This window comes from Camelus bactrianus, chromosome 3 (assembly GCF_048773025.1).
Source record: "Camelus bactrianus isolate YW-2024 breed Bactrian camel chromosome 3, ASM4877302v1, whole genome shotgun sequence".
In the NCBI taxonomy this organism is placed as follows: Eukaryota; Metazoa; Chordata; class Mammalia; order Artiodactyla; family Camelidae; genus Camelus; species Camelus bactrianus.
This window is the reverse complement of record NC_133541.1, coordinates 24,680,821-24,705,591: the sequence shown is the minus strand read 5'-3', so window position 1 is coordinate 24,705,591 and position 24,771 is coordinate 24,680,821. Positions and strand designations below refer to the sequence as shown.

General features: G+C 38.9%; 1 long non-coding RNA gene across 4 annotated transcripts in view; it reads left to right on the top strand.

Annotated features, from left to right (window-relative positions):
- Positions 1-24,771, top strand: part of LOC123617009 (uncharacterized) — a 430,324-nt gene that overhangs the window by 328,158 nt on the left and 77,395 nt on the right. For all 4 annotated transcript variants that reach the window (XR_012503734.1, XR_006725101.2, XR_012503733.1 and 1 more), the window contains one exon: positions 11,333-11,418. This is a non-coding gene — a long non-coding RNA (uncharacterized LOC123617009). The remainder of the gene's footprint in view (positions 1-11,332; positions 11,419-24,771) is intronic.

The window sequence follows — 24,771 nt, the reverse complement described above, 5'->3', positions numbered from 1 at the left end:
TTGTATGCAGTGAAATCAAAGCATAAAATTTCCAACAATTTGCCTCTGTTGGAAGCATCACAAGGGACTGTTGACCTTTCAGACTAGAGCACTGAGTGGGCATATACAGAGGACCCACATCAATACACATATATTTCTGTCAGCTGCATAACCAACTAAAACAGCCACGCCCTCAACACAAACTGCCCCATAAACCAAGAGCTAATTAAACACAAACAGAGTTGTTATCACTCACCGCAGGATGGAGTGCTATATGGTAAGGGTGTTCTAAGCAAGAGTGTCCACGTCAATACTGAGACTTTCTATAAAGAACTTTCTTAAACATGTTGATGGGAGAAGGGGAAAGAGAAGAGGGGGAGGGCACTGTGGCAGGAGGCTGAGAGCTCAAGGCCATCCGAAGGCGGCAGTGATTTATGTTGAAGGAGGCCATTTTACCAGCTCCTTTTGAGCCAGAGCCACTGGAAGGGGGCCACGTTCGGAGCAGATGTTCCCGTGTGACTACTGCTTCCTCTGTGGGTACATACGGGGCTGGGCTATAAGGAGGCGGGGACAGTGGGAAGCCAAACTGGTTCCCCTCTCAGGTGGAAAGGAGATGCGTGCTGTCTGTTGTAAAAAGAAAACATTATAAAGTGCCTGTTTATGTGCTGAAGTAATTTCTAATTACTCGAGGCAGGGAACGTGGTCCAATGTGGTTAAAGGCGGGCGCTCAGCACAGGACAGTGACCATTCTGTTCTCCTTTCTGCTCTTACCTTCCTCGTGTGACTAGCTGCGTGTCCCCTAACCCCCTCCCTCCTCAGAACTCCCAGCCAGATTTGGGTAAAACTTCCCATTCATTCAGTACTTAGCATCTGGCATTCTCAAGTGCTTTTAAAATTTAGGCTAATTAATAGTATCCCTTTGAGGCTGGAAATTATTATTATGACGATGATGATGCCTTTAGTTGATGGTGATGGGAGGCACACAGACTTTAAGTGATTTCCCTCCAGGGGCTGGAATCCCTGAGTGTGGGTAAGAGCTAATCTTGGGCTATCGCCACTCAACCCCACACCCTCCCAGACCACACCAGGGAACGCACAGGGTGCTTTGAGGATAAATGAGTTACTTATTACGCCTTTGGGGCAACTCAGATTAGGTGTTAAAGAAATACAAAGCATTTCTAAGATGCATGGGGGCTTTGTTTTCACAAAGCCACACCAGTATTCCTGAGCAGAGCTATCACGGGGCCAAGCTTCTTCCTGATCATCTTCTCTGTGCTAGAGACTAACACAAGGACAGACTGTTGCAGCTAAGCTGAGTTACCTCTCTCTCTTTTTAACTTTTCTCCAAAAAAAATTGCAACATACTCCCTGAAAAATAAGGTTTAAATAATCAAAAAGGACACAAGAACGACAGAGGGAAAAGAGAACATTACTTCCTCCACGCTGTCCTAAACCCATCCCCAGCTACCCCAATCAACTCATCAGTGCTAAACACTGTCCACTTTCTTGTCTTGCCAAGCAGTAACAAAAATTAATAGTAAATATTCATGAGCCTGTATAGTCTGACTGCCAACTCCATTATTTCCTAACTATATAACCTTGGCCAAGTTCCTAAGCCTCTCTGAGCTTCAATTTCCTCATTTGTAAAATGGGAATAATTTATAATGCCTGCTTCACAAGGTTATTTTAAAGATTCAATGATACCTACTTTGTACAGTTAAATAAATATTAACTATTATTTGTTGGAACATATAAACTCCTTTATTTTACACAATAGGATCATTCCAAGCACAAGTTGTGCAAAGCAGCTTTTTTCACCCACCTTTCTACCATAGCCAAAGGATTTTCCCCCTTGTTGGTTTGTAAAGATGGGGCACTATTAAGAGTGTGGACACTGGGCAGTCAGGAAGAATACAGTGAACTATCAGAGTAGGTGTCGGGCAAAAACAGCAGTGGATACCAGCTGAGTATCGGTGATTTCTAGGGAGAAATCTTGTTCTCTTCTGTTTAAACCATCTCTTCAGATCCTTTAGAATGTTTCAACATTTTTAATAGGGCCTCAAAAAAACATGCTTATATACTTTGCTCATTGATTTCTTACTTAATTGCTCTGTATCAAGGAACATGCTGCATATGACTTCTATCCTTTGAAATTAGTTAAGAATTATTTGAGCCTAGTACCTGGTCAAAAGTTTTTGAAAATGTTCCATGTGGGCTTTGAAAAGATGCATATTCTGCATTTGTGGATGCATGTTTTTCATATATGCCCATAAAATTAAGTTTTTTATAGTGTGTTGTTCAAATTTCTATTACTCCACTGAGTTTTGCTGTGTATGCTATCAATTAGGAGAGAAGTATATTAGAAATTTTCCATGATAGTTGCTGATTCTTTTATTTTTCTTTGTTTTGTCAGTTAGGGTGGAGACTCCAATTACCTTTATAGGTAATTCAAAGTCTACTACTACCTCCTCATAAATTAATTGGTTCAGTTTTGCCTATATTGTGGTCCCTCAACTAATGATAGTATTGATAGTTACTTTATATGCCACATGGTTGAGCTTTAGAAAAAAATTCTAATAAATTGTTCACTTATTTAATATGTATTAGGAAAAATAGAAAAACAGCACATCAAACCCAAGATTTCATGGATTTATTGCTTAAAATGAAACCAAAATTATCTATTTAAGTTTTTTAAAGAAAGAGTCAACTTAAAGAAAAACATTTCATGTATAAGGTATGCTTAGAATATGGCAAATATATTGAAGGTAGTTTACAAAAGACTGAGGTTTGAGAGACCTTGAACTAAGCAATAAATTAAAGAAAAGCCTGTTACACAACAAGAAGCATGTCTTTAAATTGCTGAGCTCTGCTCTGCACGCTATGGGCAGACAGTAAATATAGTGACACCCCCTTATAATGCTCTAGGAGGGATGGGGACTAATGCCAGAATTACAGACTAATCATGGTTCTAAAGGCCTTTTCTATACCCAACTTTTTTCAGAAACTATTCCAAGTGTTATCTAGATGTACTCAATTGTGCTTTTTCAAGAGATAATATTTACCTTGAAAATATTTACATCTTAAAAATTCTTGCTTTACGTATTTGTCTGAAACCACCAAGTTTTTTTTAACTGGAATATAGCTGAAATACAATATTATGTTAGTTTCAGGTGTACTGCATAGTGACTTGACATTTGCATCCATTATGAAATGATCACCACAAGTCTAGTAACCACCTGTCCCCATACAATGTTACTACAATACTGACCATATTTCTTATGCTGTGTATTAAATCTCAGTGGCTTAAGTAGGTAAGGTGTTGTTATACCAAGTGTGAGGGTGCCCTGGGAGGACTGCAATTTAGATCTTTTGAAATCAGAGAATTTTTTTTTTAGGCCATTTAAAACAGCCAGTGCATTTCAGGAGAAAATGGATTTTATCTTTAGGGAAGGTCTTCTTTTTGTTCTGGGAGAGACTGTTTTTGTCAAGCAGATAATAAGGCAGTACCACATGGACAGAGATGGAAAGCCTGTTAGATTGAAATGTTAAGAATTTCTTTTTATAATGTAAAATAAGTCTATAAACAAGACCACAGCACCAAAGATTTAGACAATTTTTAAATTTTGTTTTAAGTTTCCCTTTGCTGAAAAGTATTATTTGTTCTTGGAAGATGTGTCTATATCCTTGCCTAACGCTGGCTCACAGGAAAGGGGCAATTGGTGGATGGTCAAGAGGAGCAAGCAAGGCTGACCTTCTCTTTCACGCCACCCTGAACAACAGACGATGAAATGCTTGAGGCCTGAGCGTGAAGTGCACTGGCTAAACCAATGATTTCTCAAACCTGATGTCACTGACGGCTTTAACACCCCAGGCTTCAGGCTTCAGTGTATACACCGTGAACTACCGTGATTGCCAAGTCCGTGACAAGGGGGCCAGGCTGCACCTTGGACGTGGGGATTGGCATTTCCTTGAAGGAAGTGAACCTCCCTGTTATGATTCATCCTGGGACAGAAAAGAAAGCCTGTGGAGATGATTCTCTAGTATGCCCATTGATAGGAGCTGAGCCAGCTTCACATTTCATGGAAGTTTGACAAGAGCTATGCAAATAATCAGATTTTGGACATGGATACTTGTGGGAGCAATTATAAGCAAAGGACTCACCATGAAGCCAATGTAACTTAATCGTCAGGGTTCCTCAGTTTGCAGGGCCCCTTCAGAGGTCTTGGGAGGAACTTTAGCAATGTATATGCATGGTCATGTTTTAAAACTTGCAAAGTAAAATACTTTTGTGTTATTTTTCTTACAAAGAGCCCCACAATTATAACAGTTTCATTCCCCACAGAATCTGGACCTGTTCTGTTTCTAAGATAATCTATGCTGAACTTTTGTTATCTCCAGGCCTTCAGTAGTCTTGTCTTGGTTATTCTTTGGAGAATTAAAGGGGACTGGGTTCACACTTGGGCTGAAATGGTACAGGGCTGAGGCAGTGTCCTCACGAAGCTGCTTATGAGGTGCAGTAGTTGACCAGTAGAAAGTGGAACAGTGATCTGAGGGGGAACTGTTAATGAGTCAGATGACCATGGCAGTGCAGGGGGAAGTGTGGGCCGATGCAGAAGTGCGCTCAGACCAAACATGCTCACCACCACTCCTACATGTTTAGAGGGAAAGGAGCCTTGAAAGAAATTCTTCACCCCTCTATGTACAAAGGGACTACTAGGGTTATGCTCATTTTAAAGAATAAAGAACTAAAGAAAGCAGAGATGAAGCAAATAACTCAAGCAAGACCATAAAACTAGTTTAGCAGAATTCATAGGAATGGAACCCAAGTCTTCTGATTTCATGGTCAGTTTTCACCATCCTTAAAGTATGAAGCCTTGAGGGTCAGAAGTTTTCATCTAGGAAAACTGAGCAGAAGTAAACAAGCAGCTTTAAGCTCATTTTAGTTGCTGTTGTAGTGAGATATTTAAGTGTTTATATGAAGAGTTTGACAACATCTGGGATTCCTGTTTGAGCAAGAATTCAAACTAGATTTACAGTCAAAGCTCTGTTATTCTGTATCCAGTGCCTGATTCCATTTTTAAGAAATCCAAAAGCAGGCAAAACTAATTTCTGATGAGAGCAATCAGAAAGTGATTGAGGAGAGGGTCAGGGGAACTGATGGGAAAGGGGACACAAGGAAATGTTCTTGTTCTATGTCATATTACAGTCGTCAAAATTTATCAAACCAAATACCCAAGAACTGTGTGTTTTGTTGTATATGAATTAAATGTCAGTAAAAATGTAAAATAAATAAGACTAATCAAAACACCCATAAAAATTAAAATTAAATGAGATTTAAACTCTGTTACTGTGCAGAGGCATGAATACTCTCAAGACTCAGGGAGTTACTATTAAGATTCTCTGTTCTTCCTGTTGCAAGGGAAAATGTTTCCCCACATTACTGTATGTCACATATCTGTCTCCTTTTTATCTCTCACTGTCACTGGAGAACAATGCCATTGGCAGACACAGTGTGATTATCAGGCAAAACAATATTATTACTGGAAAAATTGGCAGTTTGTTTTCAGCAAAATCCTTTCCCAGTCATAGGGTCATGTTTCCTTTCCTTCTATTCTCTGATATTACAGTCTCTCTGCTGCAGATTTTTAAAGATAAACTCTAGTATGGCCCTCTAATTCTAAGTGCTGTGTATTTCTGTTCTTCGGGGTTACAGCTCAACAGGATTAATTCCAAGTAAAATAAATACAGACTTGGTTTGATGGTTTCATTGTTGTTGTTGTTGTTTATTCTATTTTTGAAAAGTCTTACACTAACTACCTTATTGGTAACAAATGTATATCTTTTTCTGATATATAACCTTGTTGTAAATAAATGTAATCCCAGAGATAAGCACTATTCACATTTAAATGTACTTTTCTTTTGTAGTGTCCCATAGTTGAGACATGCTGCATACTCAATTTTTATTCACCTTTTTAAACATAATGTTATAGCATAAGAATTTTCTGACACTGTGAAAACCACTGTCTAATGCAGGATGTGCTTGATAATTATTGCTCCTTTATTTTTGAGTTGGTCAAATAATTCTATCCACTTTCAGATGATAATGATTTTCCTGTTATATCAATTAATAAGTCAGTGTCAACAGCATTTTTTCAAGTTCCATGTGAATCAAAATTAGAAATGTTTGTCCAAAATCATAGTCAGATTGTGAGCAACTTGAGGGCAAGGACAATATTTCCTCCATCTTTAAATTCTCTACAGGTGCCAACACGTACAAGGAATCAAAGAAGCACTTATAGATTGAATGAACAATGACCATTAGATAATATTTCCAGGAATCAAGACTCGAGAGGTAGGTGGATAGACCTCAGTGCCTACGACTTGCCTTCTGGAAATAACTGTACTGACGAACTCTCAATCAAAAGCAGAATGCCTTTTAGACTAGTTCTGTAGACTAGGTTTGGGTTTGTAAGCCACCTTTTAACACCAGCATGAATTACACATTGACACTGTTCAACAAATTTTGCTTAAAGATTTTAGATGTGTGAGCCATAAATTTTCTAGTTTTTTAAAACTAATTATCACTGAATATAATTTGGAATTGCATGCTCTGTGATGCCTCTTTGTATTATATATGTTGGTTATTACTTGAATATCACAGAGGCCTTTTAGAGCAAAAATTCAAGATATTCTAGAGATTTTTATTCATGGAATTACTGAATCTCAAAAAGTGTAGAGCCAGAAAAGATATAAAGTGATCATCTGCTTCAAGTTCCCTTTTTAAAGAAGGAGGTAGCCAATTGATTTACCAAGGTTATTGAGCTAACCAGAAGTGAGGTAGCAGCATTTTGACTCCCTTTCCCATGTTCTTTATGTTATAATATGCTGCCTCGTGTGGACCTATTTTACGTACGGTTCATCAAGAGCAACTCATGTTGAGGAAACATTTCCATTTTTGATAAAACTAAGAAGACGAGGGTAATGTGTACAAATATAATGTATCAAGACTTAAGCAGGACATTTGACAAGGTATTTTTTTATCTTTGTGCTTATAAAGACCAATATAAACCGGATGCTGGAACTATTACCATTTTTTAGTGATTCGTTTTATTTTTTGATCTTGTGAAAAATAATATAGATACATAAATATGGATAAAGCATAAATGTACAGCTTAATAAGTTATTGTATAACAGACACATGTATAACCACCAACCAGATCAAGAAATAAAACATTGTCAATCCTGAATTAGGGCTATTAGGACTAGTGGCTGGGCTTCTTTTTTCATGCGTCCTGGTGTACATATATATCCATTTCTGCTGAAGATGCATATACTTTATGATCAGGCAGTTCTGCTCCTAGGATCATCATGCATGTGTATCTTCATCTTAAGTAGACAATGCTTAAAGTTTTCCAAATTGGTTGTATCAGTTTGCCCCCTCACCGATTGTATGTGAGATTTTCCATTGATCTACATCCTCACCAAATGGGGTATTGTTAGGGTTTTAAATTTTTGCCAGTCTGATTTGTGTGAGAGCTTTGATTTGCATTTACCTGGAACAACTTTTCATATGTTTATTGGCTGTTTGGCTTTCCTCTTGTGATGTGCCTGCTCAAATCTTTCACCTACTTTTCCGCCATGTTTCCACTGTTCTTTATATACCCTGGAATGATATTCATCAATCGTATATGATGATCTTTGCCAGTCTTTGCCAGTCTTTTCATGCACTTAATAATGCTTTTTGGTAAGCAGAAAAGTTGAATTTTAATGTAGCCAAATTTATCAGTTTTTCCCTTGATGATTAGTGTTTTTTGCATTCTATTTAAGAAATCTCTTCCTACTTGGATGCAGTGAAAATATTCAGATATTAATTTCTAAAATCTTTAGTGTTTTGCTTTTCACATTTAGGACTACAGTTCACCTACATTGGTTTTTGTGTATGGTGTGGTACAGGATCAGATTTCTTTCTTTTCTATAGGAACGTTCAGTCGTCTCAGCACCATTAGTGAAAAGACTATGCTTTCCTCAGTGCTCTGCATTGCTATCTTTGGCATAAATTAAGTCTATGCGGGTCTCTTCTGTAGCTCTCTCTTCTGTTCAAATGATCTGTTTATCTCTTCTGACAATATCACATTGACAGGTATTAGAGCTTTATAATACAGTTTTATACATAGTAAAATAAGTCTTCCCTTCCTGATTTTATTCTCCAAAAGCTCACTGGTTTTCTGATCATGATGGAATAACAGAGAAAAAAGATGGCAGGAAGGAAGGAAGGAAGGGAGGGAGGGAGGGAGGAAGGAAGGAAGGGTGGGTCATGGAAGGAGGGAGGAATAGATCTCCCATAATTCTACCATCTCCCTCCCACAATCAGGAACACTTTAAACGGGTTTATGAAGGTGGACATGGTTGGTTTATGTAGTATTATTTCTGAAATCTTCAGTTCAGCATTCTTCAATTTTAGAATCTAAAATGTTCAGCTCAGCCTAGTAGTATTTATTGAACATCTACTAAGTACCCAACATTTTAGTAAGTGTTATGAAGGGTTCAGAAGAGAGAGTCTAAATCAAAATGGAAATATTTAGAGCTCACTTATTCATTTTTTTAATCTTTGAGTTTTGAACTATGAGGAATAGAGTACTAAATTTCAGATTTTACTATAATTTCTCCAGAAAAGAGACAACTAAATTCCATCTAAATACCTTAAGCCTGACAGAAATTAACCCTTAATCCAATCTGGAATTTTTTTTTTAACTGAGAAAATAAAAATAAAAACAAAACATCCCTATAAACCACTTAAAACATTTAGGGAGTTCAAGACTCATATATGTTGACCATTGACTGATGCTAAAAATGGATCACCACTGTTTGCCAAAGCTTGAAGCGTCAGACCAATCACACAACTTTCAGTGAACAGATCAGTCCTTCCTAGGATTGAGTCTAACTGCATAATTTTCTATACTTAATCTTTAAAAACACTTAGAAAAATTTTCTCAAAAACAAATGTATCTCAAAATATCAATGTAGAAAGCTGGTAGTAGTAAAGCTCTTCTAATTGACAAGACTCTACCACCCCACCCCACCCCCGTCCGCCCCTACCCCAGCTTCAAACTGCTCCACCCTCCCCCTCTGAGTTATCTCCAGGGCACCCTTGGGATCCTAAAAAGGATTACTAAAAATGAATATTCAGCATCAGAAATGATTATCTAAACTGCTAAATAAAAACTAACCTAGATTTAGAAAATTAAGTTGGTTCCTTGTCTTTTGCTCCTAAACTGGTGCTGAGACCAGTGCCTGACTCCTGGTAGCTGATCTGTTATGACTTGAATAACTACTTGAACTATCTAGAGGAAAGTCTCTAAGAAAGCCAAGAAGGCCCACTTAAGAAGGTTGGGTTTTTTTGTTTGTTTGGTGAATTTTGTTTCTTCTTTTTTCATCTTTCTCCCTATTTTTCACTCTAAAGCACATCTGTAGTCAATGCCCTAAAGCCCTGGTTCATCTGTAGCACCGTATCACGAAGGATAGAACCTTGTATCATGGAGCGTTACATAACTCACGTCACAAGACAGGCGAGGACTGAGCTGCTCATTGTCTTTCCTCACAGAACATGAATATTGCTGAATCTGTCCCCTTAATTTCAGGGCTAGTGATCTGATAGAGCTTAACTGAACCTCAGGCAGCAAGAAGAGCTTCACAAGAGACTGTTCCTCTATATTCAGCAGAACATATAAACCTGCGTCTAGGCATAGAGCCTGCTGGATGAGTTCTCCAAGGGAAGAGTGGCCTCATTCTGGTCCCCTCCTCACCATGCTCAGGACCTTTTCCTAAACCAGGGGTAGTAGGTGAAACTGAGGACGCATTAACACAAATATATAGGAAAGGTGAAAAGAAGGGAAGAAAAATAGAAAGATCAAAAAATTATAAGGAAATTATAAGAAAAGGGCAAAGAATCAAGTGAGATAGCTTGCTCACCCTTGGACATGTAGCGACCTTTCTCCTCTGTGTGGTGCCTCATTCTCCCTGCATCCAGGTGGTGGCACTGGTGCTCTTTCTGCCTCACCCTGTGGGCAGCATTCAGCTTGTCTCCCTAAAATAGGAGGAACTCCAGGAGGTAAAGGAAGAGATGAGGGACACTTGGCTGCCCAGTACTGGGTCTGTTGGAACAAAGCCTCCAAGGACCATTCCTTTGTAATGCATTGCCTTAACAAGGATGTGGCAATCTGTGAGCAAGGGAAAAAGGAAAGGAATTGGGACTATAATGGAATGTAGCCTATGGATGGAGCATGCAGGGATGAGAAGGGAGAACTACTCCAGTTTTTTAAGGCAGTCGTAAAGATGGTTGGATTAGACAATACCTATCCTAAATTATGCAGATTGTAGCCACAAACCCATAGGTCAGTTTCTATCATTCTCAAACTTGTATAGCCCCAAAGCCTATATAAATTTCCCCATTCTGTTACTCTGTGTGGTCCCTGATTTTACAGATGGGAAGGGAAAAAAAAAAGCCTAGAGAGGTCTGCTGACTTAGGCAAAGTCACATAGCTGGACAGTGATAACTCTGGAGTCGTTTACTGGGTGAGCAGAAACACCAAAAGATAAAGACAGAGCTGCATAACTGTGTTGGGCTCTCACTTGGAGGTTTTTCTAATTAAACTAAGAGATTCTCTAACTATATCACAGGTGCTTTGGACACATCGCTTGCAAATAAGCCTTTATCTATGTGTTCCTAAAACTTAAGACAAACACAGAAATGCGTTCAAATTGCATCCAAGAGAATAGGTCAGGATTTCAAGTGGTCCTGGGAGAATGATCACAAGAATAGTCTGTTCATCAGGCAAATATATTGCATCATGGCCTACAAATTAGAAAAATAGTATTTTGAATACTTCCACTTGGGGAATTCTCAATTAAGCTATAGAGAAAGGATTTCAAATGGACACTGTAGTAGAACATACAAAAACCTGGGTCTCAGAGACACACTGGTTTCTAGTTCTTGCCTAGTCTCCATCAGACTTTGTGATCTTGTGAAGCCCCTTAATAATCCTGCACCCACAATTTTCTTCTCTCAAAAGCAAATGACTTCAACTGGATTAATCTTTAAATCCCATTTATCACCATCCAACCATCATGATTCTCCCTAAACTCTCTTTATGAACAAATGTTCCTCCATTGAAATTACTTTCTCTGTGGTTTTTCTCCACAATATTTCAAGGCCACTATAACAGACTGCTGTAATATATAAACCTAAACTTTGTTAGGGTTGTCCATGGGGCTAGTGGTTTTAACTGTGTCTTGTTTTATATACTCACTATTTCCATGGTTATCTAGAACTCTATTGTCAACTCTGTTTTTGCAGGCAAAGAGAAAACAAGGCTGGAATAGCCAAGAATGGACATGAGTTCCAGGAATGAATGTCATGCAAGGTCCTACCATCCAACTAAGGTAAGAGTGACCAGAACGCACTGGGAAAATGAAGGTACATGTTTCATTGGTAGCAAAAGTGACTTTCTTTTTCTTATTTTGACCAAATATTCATTGATCTTGGGTAATACCATGCTAAGTTAACACAAGCTGTGTTTGTGTGTAGATGTGTTCTCTTTATAGGAGAAAATTTTCACGTCTGTAGCAGATTTGAGTTGATCACTAAATAGTTAATCTTCATCCTAACTAAGGGAGCATACATACCTCAGAGTTCAAAGGGCCATTCCATCCTGGGCAGTTGGCACCGTCTTGTTCATGAGGACACGTGTATATCCCGCCTGCCACGTGGCTTTGTACTCTCTGGAATTAGATCACTGATTAGTGTTGGTTAATGTTCATCCTGCCTAATTCTTCTGATTTAATAAGAAATTAGGCAGGCAGAAGATATGATTCTGTTCTGACTTCTGGAAGTCTACATTTAGCCAAAGGATCTGATCCAAACATGGTTGGATATTTATCTGAAAAGCAGACCAATGACATGAGCACAGTTGACTCAAGTATCACTAATGACTGTGAAGAGGTTTGTGGCATCTTCTCTCTTACAGACATTAGAAGAAAAAGATATTTCACAGAATCTTGAAAAAAAAATGCACTGGTAAAGTAAAACTGAAGGGCTAAACTGTGGTTGCTTGGATAATGAATTCGTTCCAGGTTTCTCAGAATTTATATACTAACACTGTTCACATTCAACTTCCCTTTTGGCCCCTTTTCCCTGTTTTGTAAATCGATCCATTTTCCTTTAAGATGAAGGGTTACGTAAAGAATGTTTAAAGGCCTTTGATAATTTCATTCTCTGGAACCCTAGGAGATGTGTTAATGTTTTATGGCAGGAAAGCAAGATGATCTTAAACTCACCCAGGCTCTTCTAACCCTGAATTGTGGCCGGGAGTTGGTTTTGTGAGGTTTTAGACTAGTAAACAAAGTACACTTTAACCTTTTCCTGCTTCCACTCTTCCTGAAACCTTGCTCTTTTTAGGTTCTTCTGTGTTTAAAAGGGTAAAATTAGTAATGCGGGTGGCCTCCCACTCTGCATTTTAGCACGAGACCGTTCTCTTTCCCAGCACCTGGTTTCTCCTTCCAAGTCCATCCTCCGTCAGAACTCTGAGAAAGCATTCCCGCACTCCCAGCCCAGGGCTTCTCAAATACTTACAAGTTGCAGTTCTCTTTGCCCAGACGTGATCTTTTACGAGCACTCAGCAGGCGAAGCAGGTAAAATGTTGCTGAAATGCAGGTAGAGGGCCCAGAGCCCCACAGGATCTACCTTCTCCACTTCTGCTCAGCACCGTCCTGGTTATCACAGCTGCCCATGAAAGGGACTTGAACCCCCAGGGTAGGCAGAGCTAAGTCTGCCGACTACTATTCTACTCAAAAATACTTCCCTCCTTCCTCTGGACACCTATTTTATTCACTGTTTCTAACATTCATTCATTTATTCATTCATTCAGCAAATATTAATTGAGACTGACTATGACTAGCTGGCACGTAATTAGTGTGGCCTGATTATAACACCTCATTTTGTTGGAATTCTCAGTTTAAATGTCCACCTCTCCATTGGCAGTGGGATCTTCCTTAGATCCTCTGATCCTACACAGAATTCAGAACAGAATACATGTTTGATTTTCCCATATGCCCACAGGTCTCTGCGCAAATGCCACCTTATTAGGGAGGCCACAAACCAGCCTCACTTGGGAGCTGATCAGAAACACAGAAGCTCAGGCCGGACTCAAACTATCAGTTGGAATCTTGCTAACACCCGCAGCAGACTGTATGCACATTGAAGTGTGGGCGGCCCCGCGGTCCGGCCGAGCCCCGCCTGACTCTTCCACGCTGCCTTCATGCCACGGCTTCCCTTTTTGCATTGAACTGTTTGATTTTCAAACATGACATGACACTTGGTGTAAATATATTTATAGCTCCTCAGCCTCTTTAAAAGCATTTCCATGAGTCAATTAACAACTATAATTTGAACATCTATATACTGGGAAACCGACCCCTGAGAAGTTAAAATCTGACACAGATTTTCCCTGTGGGAAAACATGCAAGAGGACTCATCACACGGCATTCAAAGCAGCCACTTAAAAAGAGGAGGCAGAAGGGCCACTTCCACCCTTAAGGCCACTAGCAGGGACGCCAGGGTGAGGCAAGGAAGGCTGACAGCAGAACCCTGGGAATTTGGGGATGTGGGCACTTAGGGGCCTGATCCCCCAGCAAAGCTTTGACAAACAGCACATTCGGCAGCTGATTTCTGTGGTCTCAGAGAGATGGCCTCTGTCCTCCAGATTTGTCTTCTTTGAAGTCATGAGTCCTGACCTTCAGAGAAAGGAATAGAGTGACAAAGGAAGGCTGATATTCTTTAATACCTCAAAGGAAGCAGGAGGAGCTTGGTCATTTGAAAGATGACAAAGACATTCTTAAGGTGGTTGGGGATGGGGAGGAAGGACAGTGGAGCAAGGGAGCTTAGGCAGCAGCCTCCGTGAGTCATTTCCCTCTGTGTGTGTGTGCGCACATGCATGTATTTATACACTTTTTCGCCTTTGGATGTGGAAATCATTTCAAACATTCAGAAAAGCTGCAGGAATGTCACCCATTGTTAACAAATGGCCCCATTTACTTGATCAATTTCATGTTTCCCTCTCTTTTTTCTCCCTCTCTCCCTCTCTACCTGTATAGACAGATAAAATTATTTTTTGAACCATTTGAGAGTAAGTGACACACATCAGGCGCCTTTACCCCTATATGTCTTATATGTGTATTTTAAAGAATGTGAACATGCTCTTCCACAACCACAGTGATAACTTTAAACGTCCTAACTTCTCACGTGACCGCATTTATCTTGGCATTGTTTCACCATGAAGATGACCGCTTCCTACTTGATGAATATCTTTGGAGTTGAACTCATGTTCTGACTCTTAAGCATTTTTCACTGTGATTTACTGCTGTGAGTAAAAACTGTTTTCTGTATAACCCTAAGTTTTCCTCACAAGCTCTTGGCTCTGCCGTGTTCCCTTTCTCCCCTCTACCAGACTACTTCTAATAACTGACAGTGGTAATGCAGAGCGGGGACGTGGTCACTGAAGTTGTCACTTCATGGCCCCAGTTGAAGCATTTGGTCTGAAATCTATCCTTTATTCTTAGAAAAAAATCAGATAATATGTTTGAGTTAAAAATCAAGCCATTTTTATTACGAACTGTGTCAGGCTTTTGGCTGCAGTTTTAGGTTATAGTACCTGCTGTTATCCGCAGGGGATGTTCCAAGGCCCCCAGTAAATGCCTGAAACCACAGAGGGTGTTGAACCTTGTATATATTTTTTGTTTTTTCCTATCATACATACCTGTGATAAACGTTAATGTCTTAATCAGGCACAGTAAAAGATGAACAACAACAACTAGTAGTAAAGGAGAACAATTATAACAACGTACTATAAGAAGAGTTCTGTGATGTGGTCTCTCTCTCTCAGAGTATCTTATAGTACAAATTTAATGCCTTTTCCATCTCAACTAAGCACTTATCACTCACTGTGGCCATAACTTTTACAGTTTGAGGTGGGACAACAAAACTAGCACAAATTTATTTTCCCTTCTTCACAATTTCAGTGATAGAGGATTCATTCTTACTGTAGATCTTAGCACCCCAGCATGCAGTTTTTTTACTTTCCTTATTAAATCAAGAACTTGCACCTTTTCACTTAAAGGAAGCACTTTACAGCTTCCCTGTGGCACTTCCGAACCACCAGCATCCCTGCCCCGGGACCTTGGGGTCATTATTAAGTGAAATAAGGGTTACTCGAACACAAGTACTATGACACCATGTCAGTAGATCTGATAGCTGAGAGGGGAACTACGTGACTAATGAGCGGGATACACCAGACCAAAGGGTGATTCACACCCCAGCTGGGAAGAAGGGGGACAGAGTGAGATTTTTATCGTGCTGTTCTGAGTGACATGCAATTTAAAACTCATGAGTTGTATATTTCTGGAATTTTACATTTAATATTTTCTGACTGTGGTTGATTATGAGTAACCGAAACCATAGAAAGTGAAACTATGGACAAGAGGGGACTATTGTATTGTCCCTTAAGAACTATAAGAAATGAAGACAGAACTGAAAACGGAAGAAGTTACACTCTGAAATAGGCAGGCAACTGAATTGATTTTATAAACTAAAATGCTAAAGCTCAGCTTTTCAAATTATGAAAACAGCATTTCTCACCTTATGTATTATTTATTTTTATTTTTAAAAACATAGTTGAGCTGAGCTATAATATGCCCTTCCAAATGAGAAAATGTCTTAAGGTTCAAAAGGATCAAATTGTGCATATGATTAGTAGGTCAGCTCTTTAACAACTGGTCTGAAGGGAACGTCATAAAATCTCTTAAATCCTACTGAATTTGTGCCCCTGTATAAGCCCCAATGTCATCGGTAAATATAAGTGATTTTTACTCTTTTTTTCACATGTGTGTGATTTCACAAAACAGCTTCTACAAAGAACTGTCTTCTAAATTTAACAAATTGTCCCAGGTGGTTTTCATTATTTTGGAATGTTAAAACTAAATTCTGATCAGTCTTATGCATGTATGGAGACCTAGAACTAGGGAGTAATTTGTTCAAACACCTGGTTAGCATGTAGTGTCTAAATTTACATAGAAGTTAATGGACTCTCAATAAATAGGAATTCTTGCAATCATCACTCCCCATTAGGCTGCCTATAAGATGAGTTTTGTTAAATTTAATTAGCCTTTATAAATACATAACTATATTATTAGTAAATGTTCCATCAAGACTTAAATCTTTGAACTTCTTTTTTTATATCTCCATTTGCTTCCTTGGGGATCCTGTCTAGTCTCATGGCTTTAAATAGAATATACATGTTGATGACTCCCAAATTTGTGTTACTAGTCCATCCTCCCTCCTGAACCATATATACAACCAACCATCTGTTTGACCATACACTTGGATGAGATCGTACATCTCAAATTAATTCAGTCCAAACTGGAATACTATATTTGTAATACATGTAGCTAAAAACTCTGGTATCTAGAATATATGAAGAACTACAAATCAGTAAGAAAAAGTAAAGCAATTAAAACAAACAAAACTTGAATAGCTGCTTCATATCCAAATGATCAATAAACAAATTAAAAAGTGCTCAACATCATTACCTATCAGAAAAAAAATGCAAATTAAAATCACAACGTGGTGTCAGTGCACACCTACCAGAATGCGGGAAAAAAAAACCCATGACAACAAGGACTGACAACATCAAGCGTTGGCAAGGATGTCTAGCGATCGGAACTGTCTTATATTGCTGATGAAGTGTAAATTTGTTCAACCACTTTTGTTCAAAACTTTTTGGCAGTATTTACTAAAGCTGAACACGTGTCCACTCTGTGACAGCATTTCCACTCCTAGGAATACCCAAGGAAAACTATTGCATGTATCCACCAAAAAATATGTACAAGAATGTTCATGACATCTTTATTCATAATAGCCAAAACCCAGAAGCAACTTGCCCAAATGCCCATCAGTAGGAGAATGGATAAATAACGGTATACTCATACAATGGAACACTACTCCACAATGAGAGAGAGAGGGAGGGAGGGAGCAGAGCCACTGATACCTGCAGCATGAATGAATCTCAAAATATAAAGCTGAGCTAAAAAAGCCAGTAAAACAGTACATAGTCTATGGTTCAATTTAAAAGAAGTTTAAGACCAACAAAAATAATCAGTAGTATTAGAAGTCAAAAGAGCAATTGCCTTGTTGAGAAGATGAGGACTGAAAGGGACAAAGATTCTTCTGAGTTGATGGCAGTATTCCATATCTTGATCCAAGTGTTGGTCACGTAGGTGGATACTTGTAAATTTATTAAACTCTGCACTTAAAATTTTGTACTTTACTGTGTTCAACTTATGTCTCATTTTTAAAAAATGGGAAAAAATACAAGTCAAATCACATCACTTCTCTATTTAAACTCTGTGATGGCTGGCTTCCCATCTCACTCCTAGACATAGCCCAGGTCCCTACTATTTACCACGTCCCACACGATCTCCTCCAGCTGCCTCGCACTGGATTCCACTCATGTTCTACTTCAATATTTCTCGAATACACCAGGCATTCTTCTGTCTCATAGCACGCCACACATTTTACATATGGTTTATTGTCAGTCTCCTGCACTTGATCATAAGCTTTATGAGAGCAGACATTTTTGTCAGTTTTGTTTACTATCATATCCCTAGATTCTAGAAGAGAGCCTGAGGTATGATAGGTGCTCAACAAGTAATTTGTAATGAATGAGGAAACCATCATCACACTATTTTCTTTAAATATCAGACACCTTTTGTACATACTTCACGTTCTTTCAGCCAGCCTTTTACTCCAACCATCCTATAGCCACTAATTCCATACAGATTTCAACCAGATTGCCTGGATTTAACATGTTGTTATTATATAACAAGTGACTCACCTTGGACCATGCAATGGATCTTTCATGTCTTAAACTGAGGCTTCTCTAATGCCAAGGGATAGAAATCTGCTTACTACGCAAGAGCAACCCAGCAAGCTTACTCCGTGGAGGCAGCCCTCGACCACTGGGCAGGAAAGCTAATGGAGAAATGCTTTCTCCCTTCATCCTCTAGGGCAAAAGTAGGAAAACTTGTTCTGGGAAGGGCCAGATAAAAAATAATTTAAGCTTTTCAGGCTACAGAGTCCCTGTCGCAACTGTTAGACTCTGCCATCATAGCCTGAAAGCAGCCATAGAAGATACATAAATGAATGGTGTGGTTTGTTCCAATAAAACTTTATTTACAAAAATAAGTGGCCAGCCAGACGTGCTCCAGAGGCCATAGTTTGCCAACTCCTGTTCTAGGCAGCAGTCTGAGACATATTTCAAAAGGCTCATCAGAAATTCCCAGCAGGAACTTTCCCTCCATCCATGTTTTCACTCCCCCCGTCCTTCCCTAGAACCACTTCCCAAATTAACTACCTGCATGCAAGCCTTAGTCTCAGTCTCTGCTTTCAGAGAAACCCAGCCTATACCATCATCCATAGAAACATGATTGCATTCTTACTAGAAGTCAAATATTATTTGATTCCTGGTAATAAGTATAAATAGTCCTTAATCTCAAATATTTTATTTGAAAACATATCATAATTAAAAAATTACATACACCAAACCAGATTCTTCTAAGAAATGATGTAATGCTAGCTCTTCTGATTTCAAGGGCCAGGTGTCACTTTTCCACAAAAAGCGTTTTTAAAATTGAAATATAGTCAGTTTACAATGTTGTGTTAATTTCTGGTGTATAGCATAGTGATTCAGTTTATATATATATATATATATATACTTTCATTTTCTTTTTTATTATAGGTTATTACAAGGTATTGAATATAACTCCCTGTGCTATACAGTAGGACCTTGTTGTTTATATATTTTATACATTGTAATTAGCATCTGCAAATTTTAAACTCCCAATTTATCCCTCCAGAAAGCATTTTTAAACTATTACTGACCTGAACAAGACAATAAATAAAATATAAAATGTTATTTAATAAAAATAGCCCGGACAACCAAACTGTAAAAAATTCTTATTTTTGTGACTCTTCCCTCAATTTTATTCAACATTATAGAAGAACATCTTTTGTGAGAAAATTGTCACAGACATCCATGAGGAAATGCCAAACCATTTTAATGGCTATTGAAAACCTGATCAAGGAATGTTACGCTTCCTGCTATTATGCTTTTTAAAAAAAATTTCCTGTGGCGTTATAGCCTTAGGAATCAATTGTTAATTTTCTGCTGCATCCAGTTTTCAACACTTTCCTCAAAATTGTCTGTATTTGCCTGCTGTAACTTTTGATAAGTGGTTACATGGTTGTGTCTAGCAATGCACCATAAATAGGAAATTCACTAACTTGGACCACTGCAATTAAGTTGAGGACATTCATACTTGGAATCTATGCATTTGTAGCCTTAGCCTTAGCCTTAGCCTTAGTCATTTTACAAGATTTGATCTTGTCCACAGAGATATTTTATAGATATGTGTTGATGGCATTACTATTAAAGAAACAGACAAAGGACAAGTTTTTCTGATGGTGGACTCTCCAGCCTAGATAGGCTCACTTTAACTAGGCTATGGGGAATCAAGTCCTTTCTTTGAGTTAGGACGCTAGGGTTCAACTTCTGCCTCCTCAGTTTCCTAGCTCTGTGACCTTAGATAATTTACTTCAATTCTCTAAGCCTCTGGGTTTTTTTTTTTTAATCTAAAAAGTGGGAATAATGATACCAACCTCACAGGATTGTTGTGAGTATTAAAGAATAATTTATGAAAAAGAGTCAACACAGTGCCTGACACACAGCAAATGTTTAGTTAACAATGACTATCACCACAGCCACCACCACCACCACCACTACCACCAGTGGCAGCGGCAGCACCATTTCTTTCAACAGACCATTTGAACATACTTTATCTTCTTTGGACCATTTAACTCCTTTTTTTATTCTTTTATGAGGCTTGCATCCCAAGATCTGAAGCAGTGTTTCTCAACCCCTTTAGCCCTACCTCTACAAGCATAAAACGCCATGCAGTATGCTCCACATTCTGATAGGCTACCATCAGCATCATCAAAAATCTTCATAGCTAATCAAGGTAGTTCTTTGTAATTTTTATTTGGCTTTACTTTCTACAGATGGTGTTATAAAATTATTTCGTTTTATTCCTCCAGGCCTCTATGCTCCTGCTGTCCCATCCCAAATTGCATCCCCCACAGCACCTTCCTCCTCCTGTGTCCTCCAGTTTCCTACCCTCAATCTAGGAGTTCACTAGGGATGACCACAAGCAAACCAGTCTGCAACATAGTTTCCAGAATTTCTCAAGTGCAGCAGACAATTAAATGAGGGTGCAATAGATTCAACTTAGGGTGGAGAGCAGATGCCCCTCCAGGCAATTCTTCTGCCTTCTAACTGTCCTCAACCTCTTATTAAAGTGTCAGTCCTTTCACTCACTTGAAAATTGTCCTTTGCTCATCATCATCATCCCCTCTGGTGATGTGACCCTCAGCTATTATCCCCTCCCCCGTTAAAATTCCAATTAGCTCAAAAATAGGATTCCAATGAACTATTCTAAGAGTAAAAGAGTAGATCAAACTAGTCCAGTCTAAAAGGAATAAAGGACTGCTTCCTCGATGTACTAGCTCATTTATTTTCAGTTCTTTATATTGGAATTCCTTCCCCCTTTATTTGGTAATAAAAATCTGTGAAAAGGGAATGTCAAGAAATGCCCCTGTCCTCCCAGGAGATCTGCATTAAAATCTTGAGCTAGTTATTCTAAGGGCTACATTCCCAAAGGTGGAATTCAGTGTGACTGTCCCGTGTGTATGCATGTTTGGAGTGAGGGGAAGTGGGGAGGTTTGCCTGGATGTGAACAATTGCTTCTTACATAGCTCTTTGGAAAGTATGAATTTTTTGCATATTAAGTGGTCTTAGAGTAGGCCGTATCTACGAAGAGAAAACTTCAAACCTGATACGTGTATTGCCGAGGCATATAAATAGTCCTTTGCAAATGTATAAGTATCCTTTTCACAGTAGGTAGCTTATGTAAGGGAGAGACATAATTTAAAACGAAATGTAGAAATATGGAATGATTATGAAGTTTCAAGGTAGATTCTTGTGCTGTTGGCATCTTTGAGAAATAAAGCTTAATCCAAGATGATTTGAGAAGATGAATCAGAGGTTAAAGAACACTACACAAATACTTCTGCTGTCTAAAGCTTAATTGCTTTTGGGCATTCCTCCATCTGTAAAGAGGCAGGAGACAAGATTAATGTTTGTTTGACATTCTAGCCATTAGGTATAAAGTTTAGTCTTCAGTGAGGAAAGGGAATCACTTGTAGTTTCAAAAAATGGGAGACAAGAAGCCTTCAGCTAAGGAAGGAAAAGTTTAGACTAGATATTAGGAGAAAGAATGTTCTTATGAACAGAGCCACAGAGTATTAGAGTAGGTTCCTAAAAGAGGTCAAAAGAGCTTCTGTGCAAAAAAAAGAATGGTTTCATTAAGACGTTCTAGGGTTATAAGGAATGGCTTGAAAAATGCAAGTAGAGGCAAGGCCTTTTTCTGATTCTATGGCCTTAATAGATCAGAAAGCTGAGCCACTCAGTAACAAGCTAGGTTCAAGGCTATAGGGAAAAACAAGTTCCGGAAGAACGACACTCCACTAATGAAAACGATAGAGACTAAAGAATCTTCTCCTTCATACTGACATCTAAACAGTCTTTCAGAAATTCACTAAGATAAGCAGGTCAGGTCAGAGAGGAAAGTGTCAAAACTGAACAGGAAGCCCAGAACTTCAGGGAATTTCAAACAGATGGACACATACATATTTAATTCCCTGAAGTCTGGCACAGGACAATATTTTATGAACTGGCAGATCACTCCCTAGGAAGACCAAAAGTCAGGCACTTTTGTACATGCATAGTAAGTCAGCCTTCCCAGTGACAGGAAAATCTTTAAGGCACCTGAAGTTCCAGCTTATTATCCAAAAGGGACCTGCTGTGTTCCTATTACCAGATCCATATCATATGTCCCATTAAAGTCCACAGAACTTATTCCAAACTATACTTCTAAAAACTCAAAGAAGACTATAAAACTGGGATCCCTTTCTCAGAAAAAAAAGTTAGTGTATGTTTTTGAGCTTTAAACTTTGAAGAGAAGAGCTTCCTGTATGTTGGCCGACTAGTTCTAAAACAAAAAATTCAATCAGCCCCTTGTGTTGAGATAGCTCCTGACATTTAATTTGACATATTCTTTACTTAATTAACTTACTAGTTTTGATATAGCTTTATCATTACAGTGGTTTTGCAAGGCCGTAAAGTGTGAGGATATATGATATATATGAGCGGTGAACATCCTTGAGAGTAGAAAACTCTTGGAAATTTTAAAAAATCTCAGTGTTCTAGTTAGTATGGCTGTGTAATAAATCATCCCAAAATTTAGTGGCTTAGAATAATAATAATCACTTATTACTTCTTATAGTTTTTATAGATCAGAAATTCAGAATCTGCTTGATTGAGCAATTCTAGCTCAGGAAACTTCATGAGGTTGCAGTCATCTGAACGCTTAACTAGGGCTAGAAGATACATCCTTTTATGACCAGCTTTGGGAGTCACACACCATCACTGCTCTGTATTCCACTGGTCACAGCAGGCCAGCCCTGATTCAGTGTGAAAGGGACCAAGCAAGTACATGGATAATAGGAAGCTAAGGTTATTAGGGACCATCTCAGTAGCTGGCTCTCACACTCAGGTGTAGGCCATACACTGACAAGTCATTCGTGGACAGGTAAATTATTCATTGACTCCAAAGTTGGCCTCAACCAGCTGGGATAATTGAGCTGTTACTGTTTTTGCTGTTTCACAGCCAAGCTGGATAGCTGTTTCTTCTCCTTGGCCTTGTGGATATCACATCCTCTCTTCCTGATTTCCAGGTATAACTTATCATTTCATGTTTAAAGTACCTATTTTAACCAGGAACTAAAGCAACATTGGTGATCTAGATTCTGTTCAGCTGCTTTTGGATTTATTCATTTAACAAACATTTGTTAAATGCCTACTATGTACAAGAGATACAATGTTGAACAAGACAAGCAAGGTCCTTAATCTCTTGGAACATATTCTAATGGAGGAAAACAAACAATAAAAAAGAGACAAATAAATATGAAAATATCAGATAATGAAAAATAATAGGATGAAACAGAGAGAAAATTGCTTAGGGAGGGCAGCTTATTTCGGTTGTGTGATCAAGAGAGGTTTCTTGGGGAATATAATTGCAGAGTCCAGGATGACAGGAGTGCAAATATTTGAGAGAAAGGCATTCTAGACAAAAGGAATAGTCAATGCAAGGTCCCTGAGGTAAAAACAAGCTTGATACAGAGGAGGAACAAAAGGTCTGAAGGCTGGAGCCACATAGGCCAGGCTGAGAGAAGGGTAGACGAGGTGATATAAACGGGCAGGGACCAGGGTAAGGGGTTTGGCTATTATTTCAAGGGTGACTGCGAGACAGTCCCTTTCCAAGATTCATTCTCTTATAATGCTTGTTTTCTTTCCTTCACTTATTTCCTATTCCCGTCCTCCCTACACTGGAGTTCTCTAGATTGAGTTCTCCTCTCCTTACAGACACACAGGAGAATCACATTTTCCTACTTCCTCACAGGTGGGTGGGGCCACTTGATGAGTACTGACCATCGGATTGTGAATAGAAGTGATGTGTCACTTCTAGGTCAAAGCCTTTATTTGTCCATGAAAGACCTGTGATTCTCCCTTCTTCTGCTGTAGCAACCAAGAAGGTGCTGTTCCCCAGCTGGTACCCAGATGGTAAGATGGTGGAGCCTCTCACAGACTGGGTCCTTGAGTGACTGACTACGTAATGCAGATCCCCCACTGACCCACACTGACATACAATGGGTGCAAGAAACAAAACTTGTGTGTGTGTGTCCCAAAGCACGGAGATTTGAGGTTTCTTAGTTAACAGAACATAACCTAGGTTACTCAGATTAATGTGCTTCCAAAATATTCTTTAGTGAAAAACAAACTCTAAACTGAGTTGTTGCCAGTCAGCGCAAATCATTCTTTTATAGCTGCTGGTTGTTCCCTCAGTATAATTTAAATCATCATTCTCTCTGTTCTTCAGTTTCTCTTACAGAGTTCCCTTTACTCTTCATTTCTGCTCCCACCTTTAGTCGGCACAAGATATTGTCACCACCAGTTAATAAATCATGAAATGAACATTTATAAAGCCCAGGTTTTCTTGTTTAGAAAAGGGAGTGTTCATTGTTCAAGTTTGGTGAGGAGGGGAGATACCTTGTTCACAAGCTGCTGCCATCCAGATGTTGGGAAGAATTTCAGAAGAAAAAGTAAGGCCTGTATAGAGACGCCAACTCCATTTCTCCACTCAAGACAGTACACAGCACCCGGGGGAAAATACCATTATCTTTCACATTTTCCCCCATCTATAAGGACACACATTTAATTTTTGATGACTCCCTTGAGGTTCATTACATTCTTTGTATTTTTTAGAAGGCTTGTATCGTAAAGAAAATCTCCTCGAAGTATGGTACATGGCAGTTTGATGCTTTTGCCAGGGGCATACTGTAAATGCAAATTCTAAGCAACAGAAAAAAGCTTAGAAAGACCTAATCTCTTTCAAATGTCCTTCTTGGCTCACACCACTTCAACCAGGCACAGCATACTTTAAGCTATTTCCAATTCCTCTCATCAAAACAGGCTGGACTAATATTACCTGGGGATGCTGGCTCCATCTAAG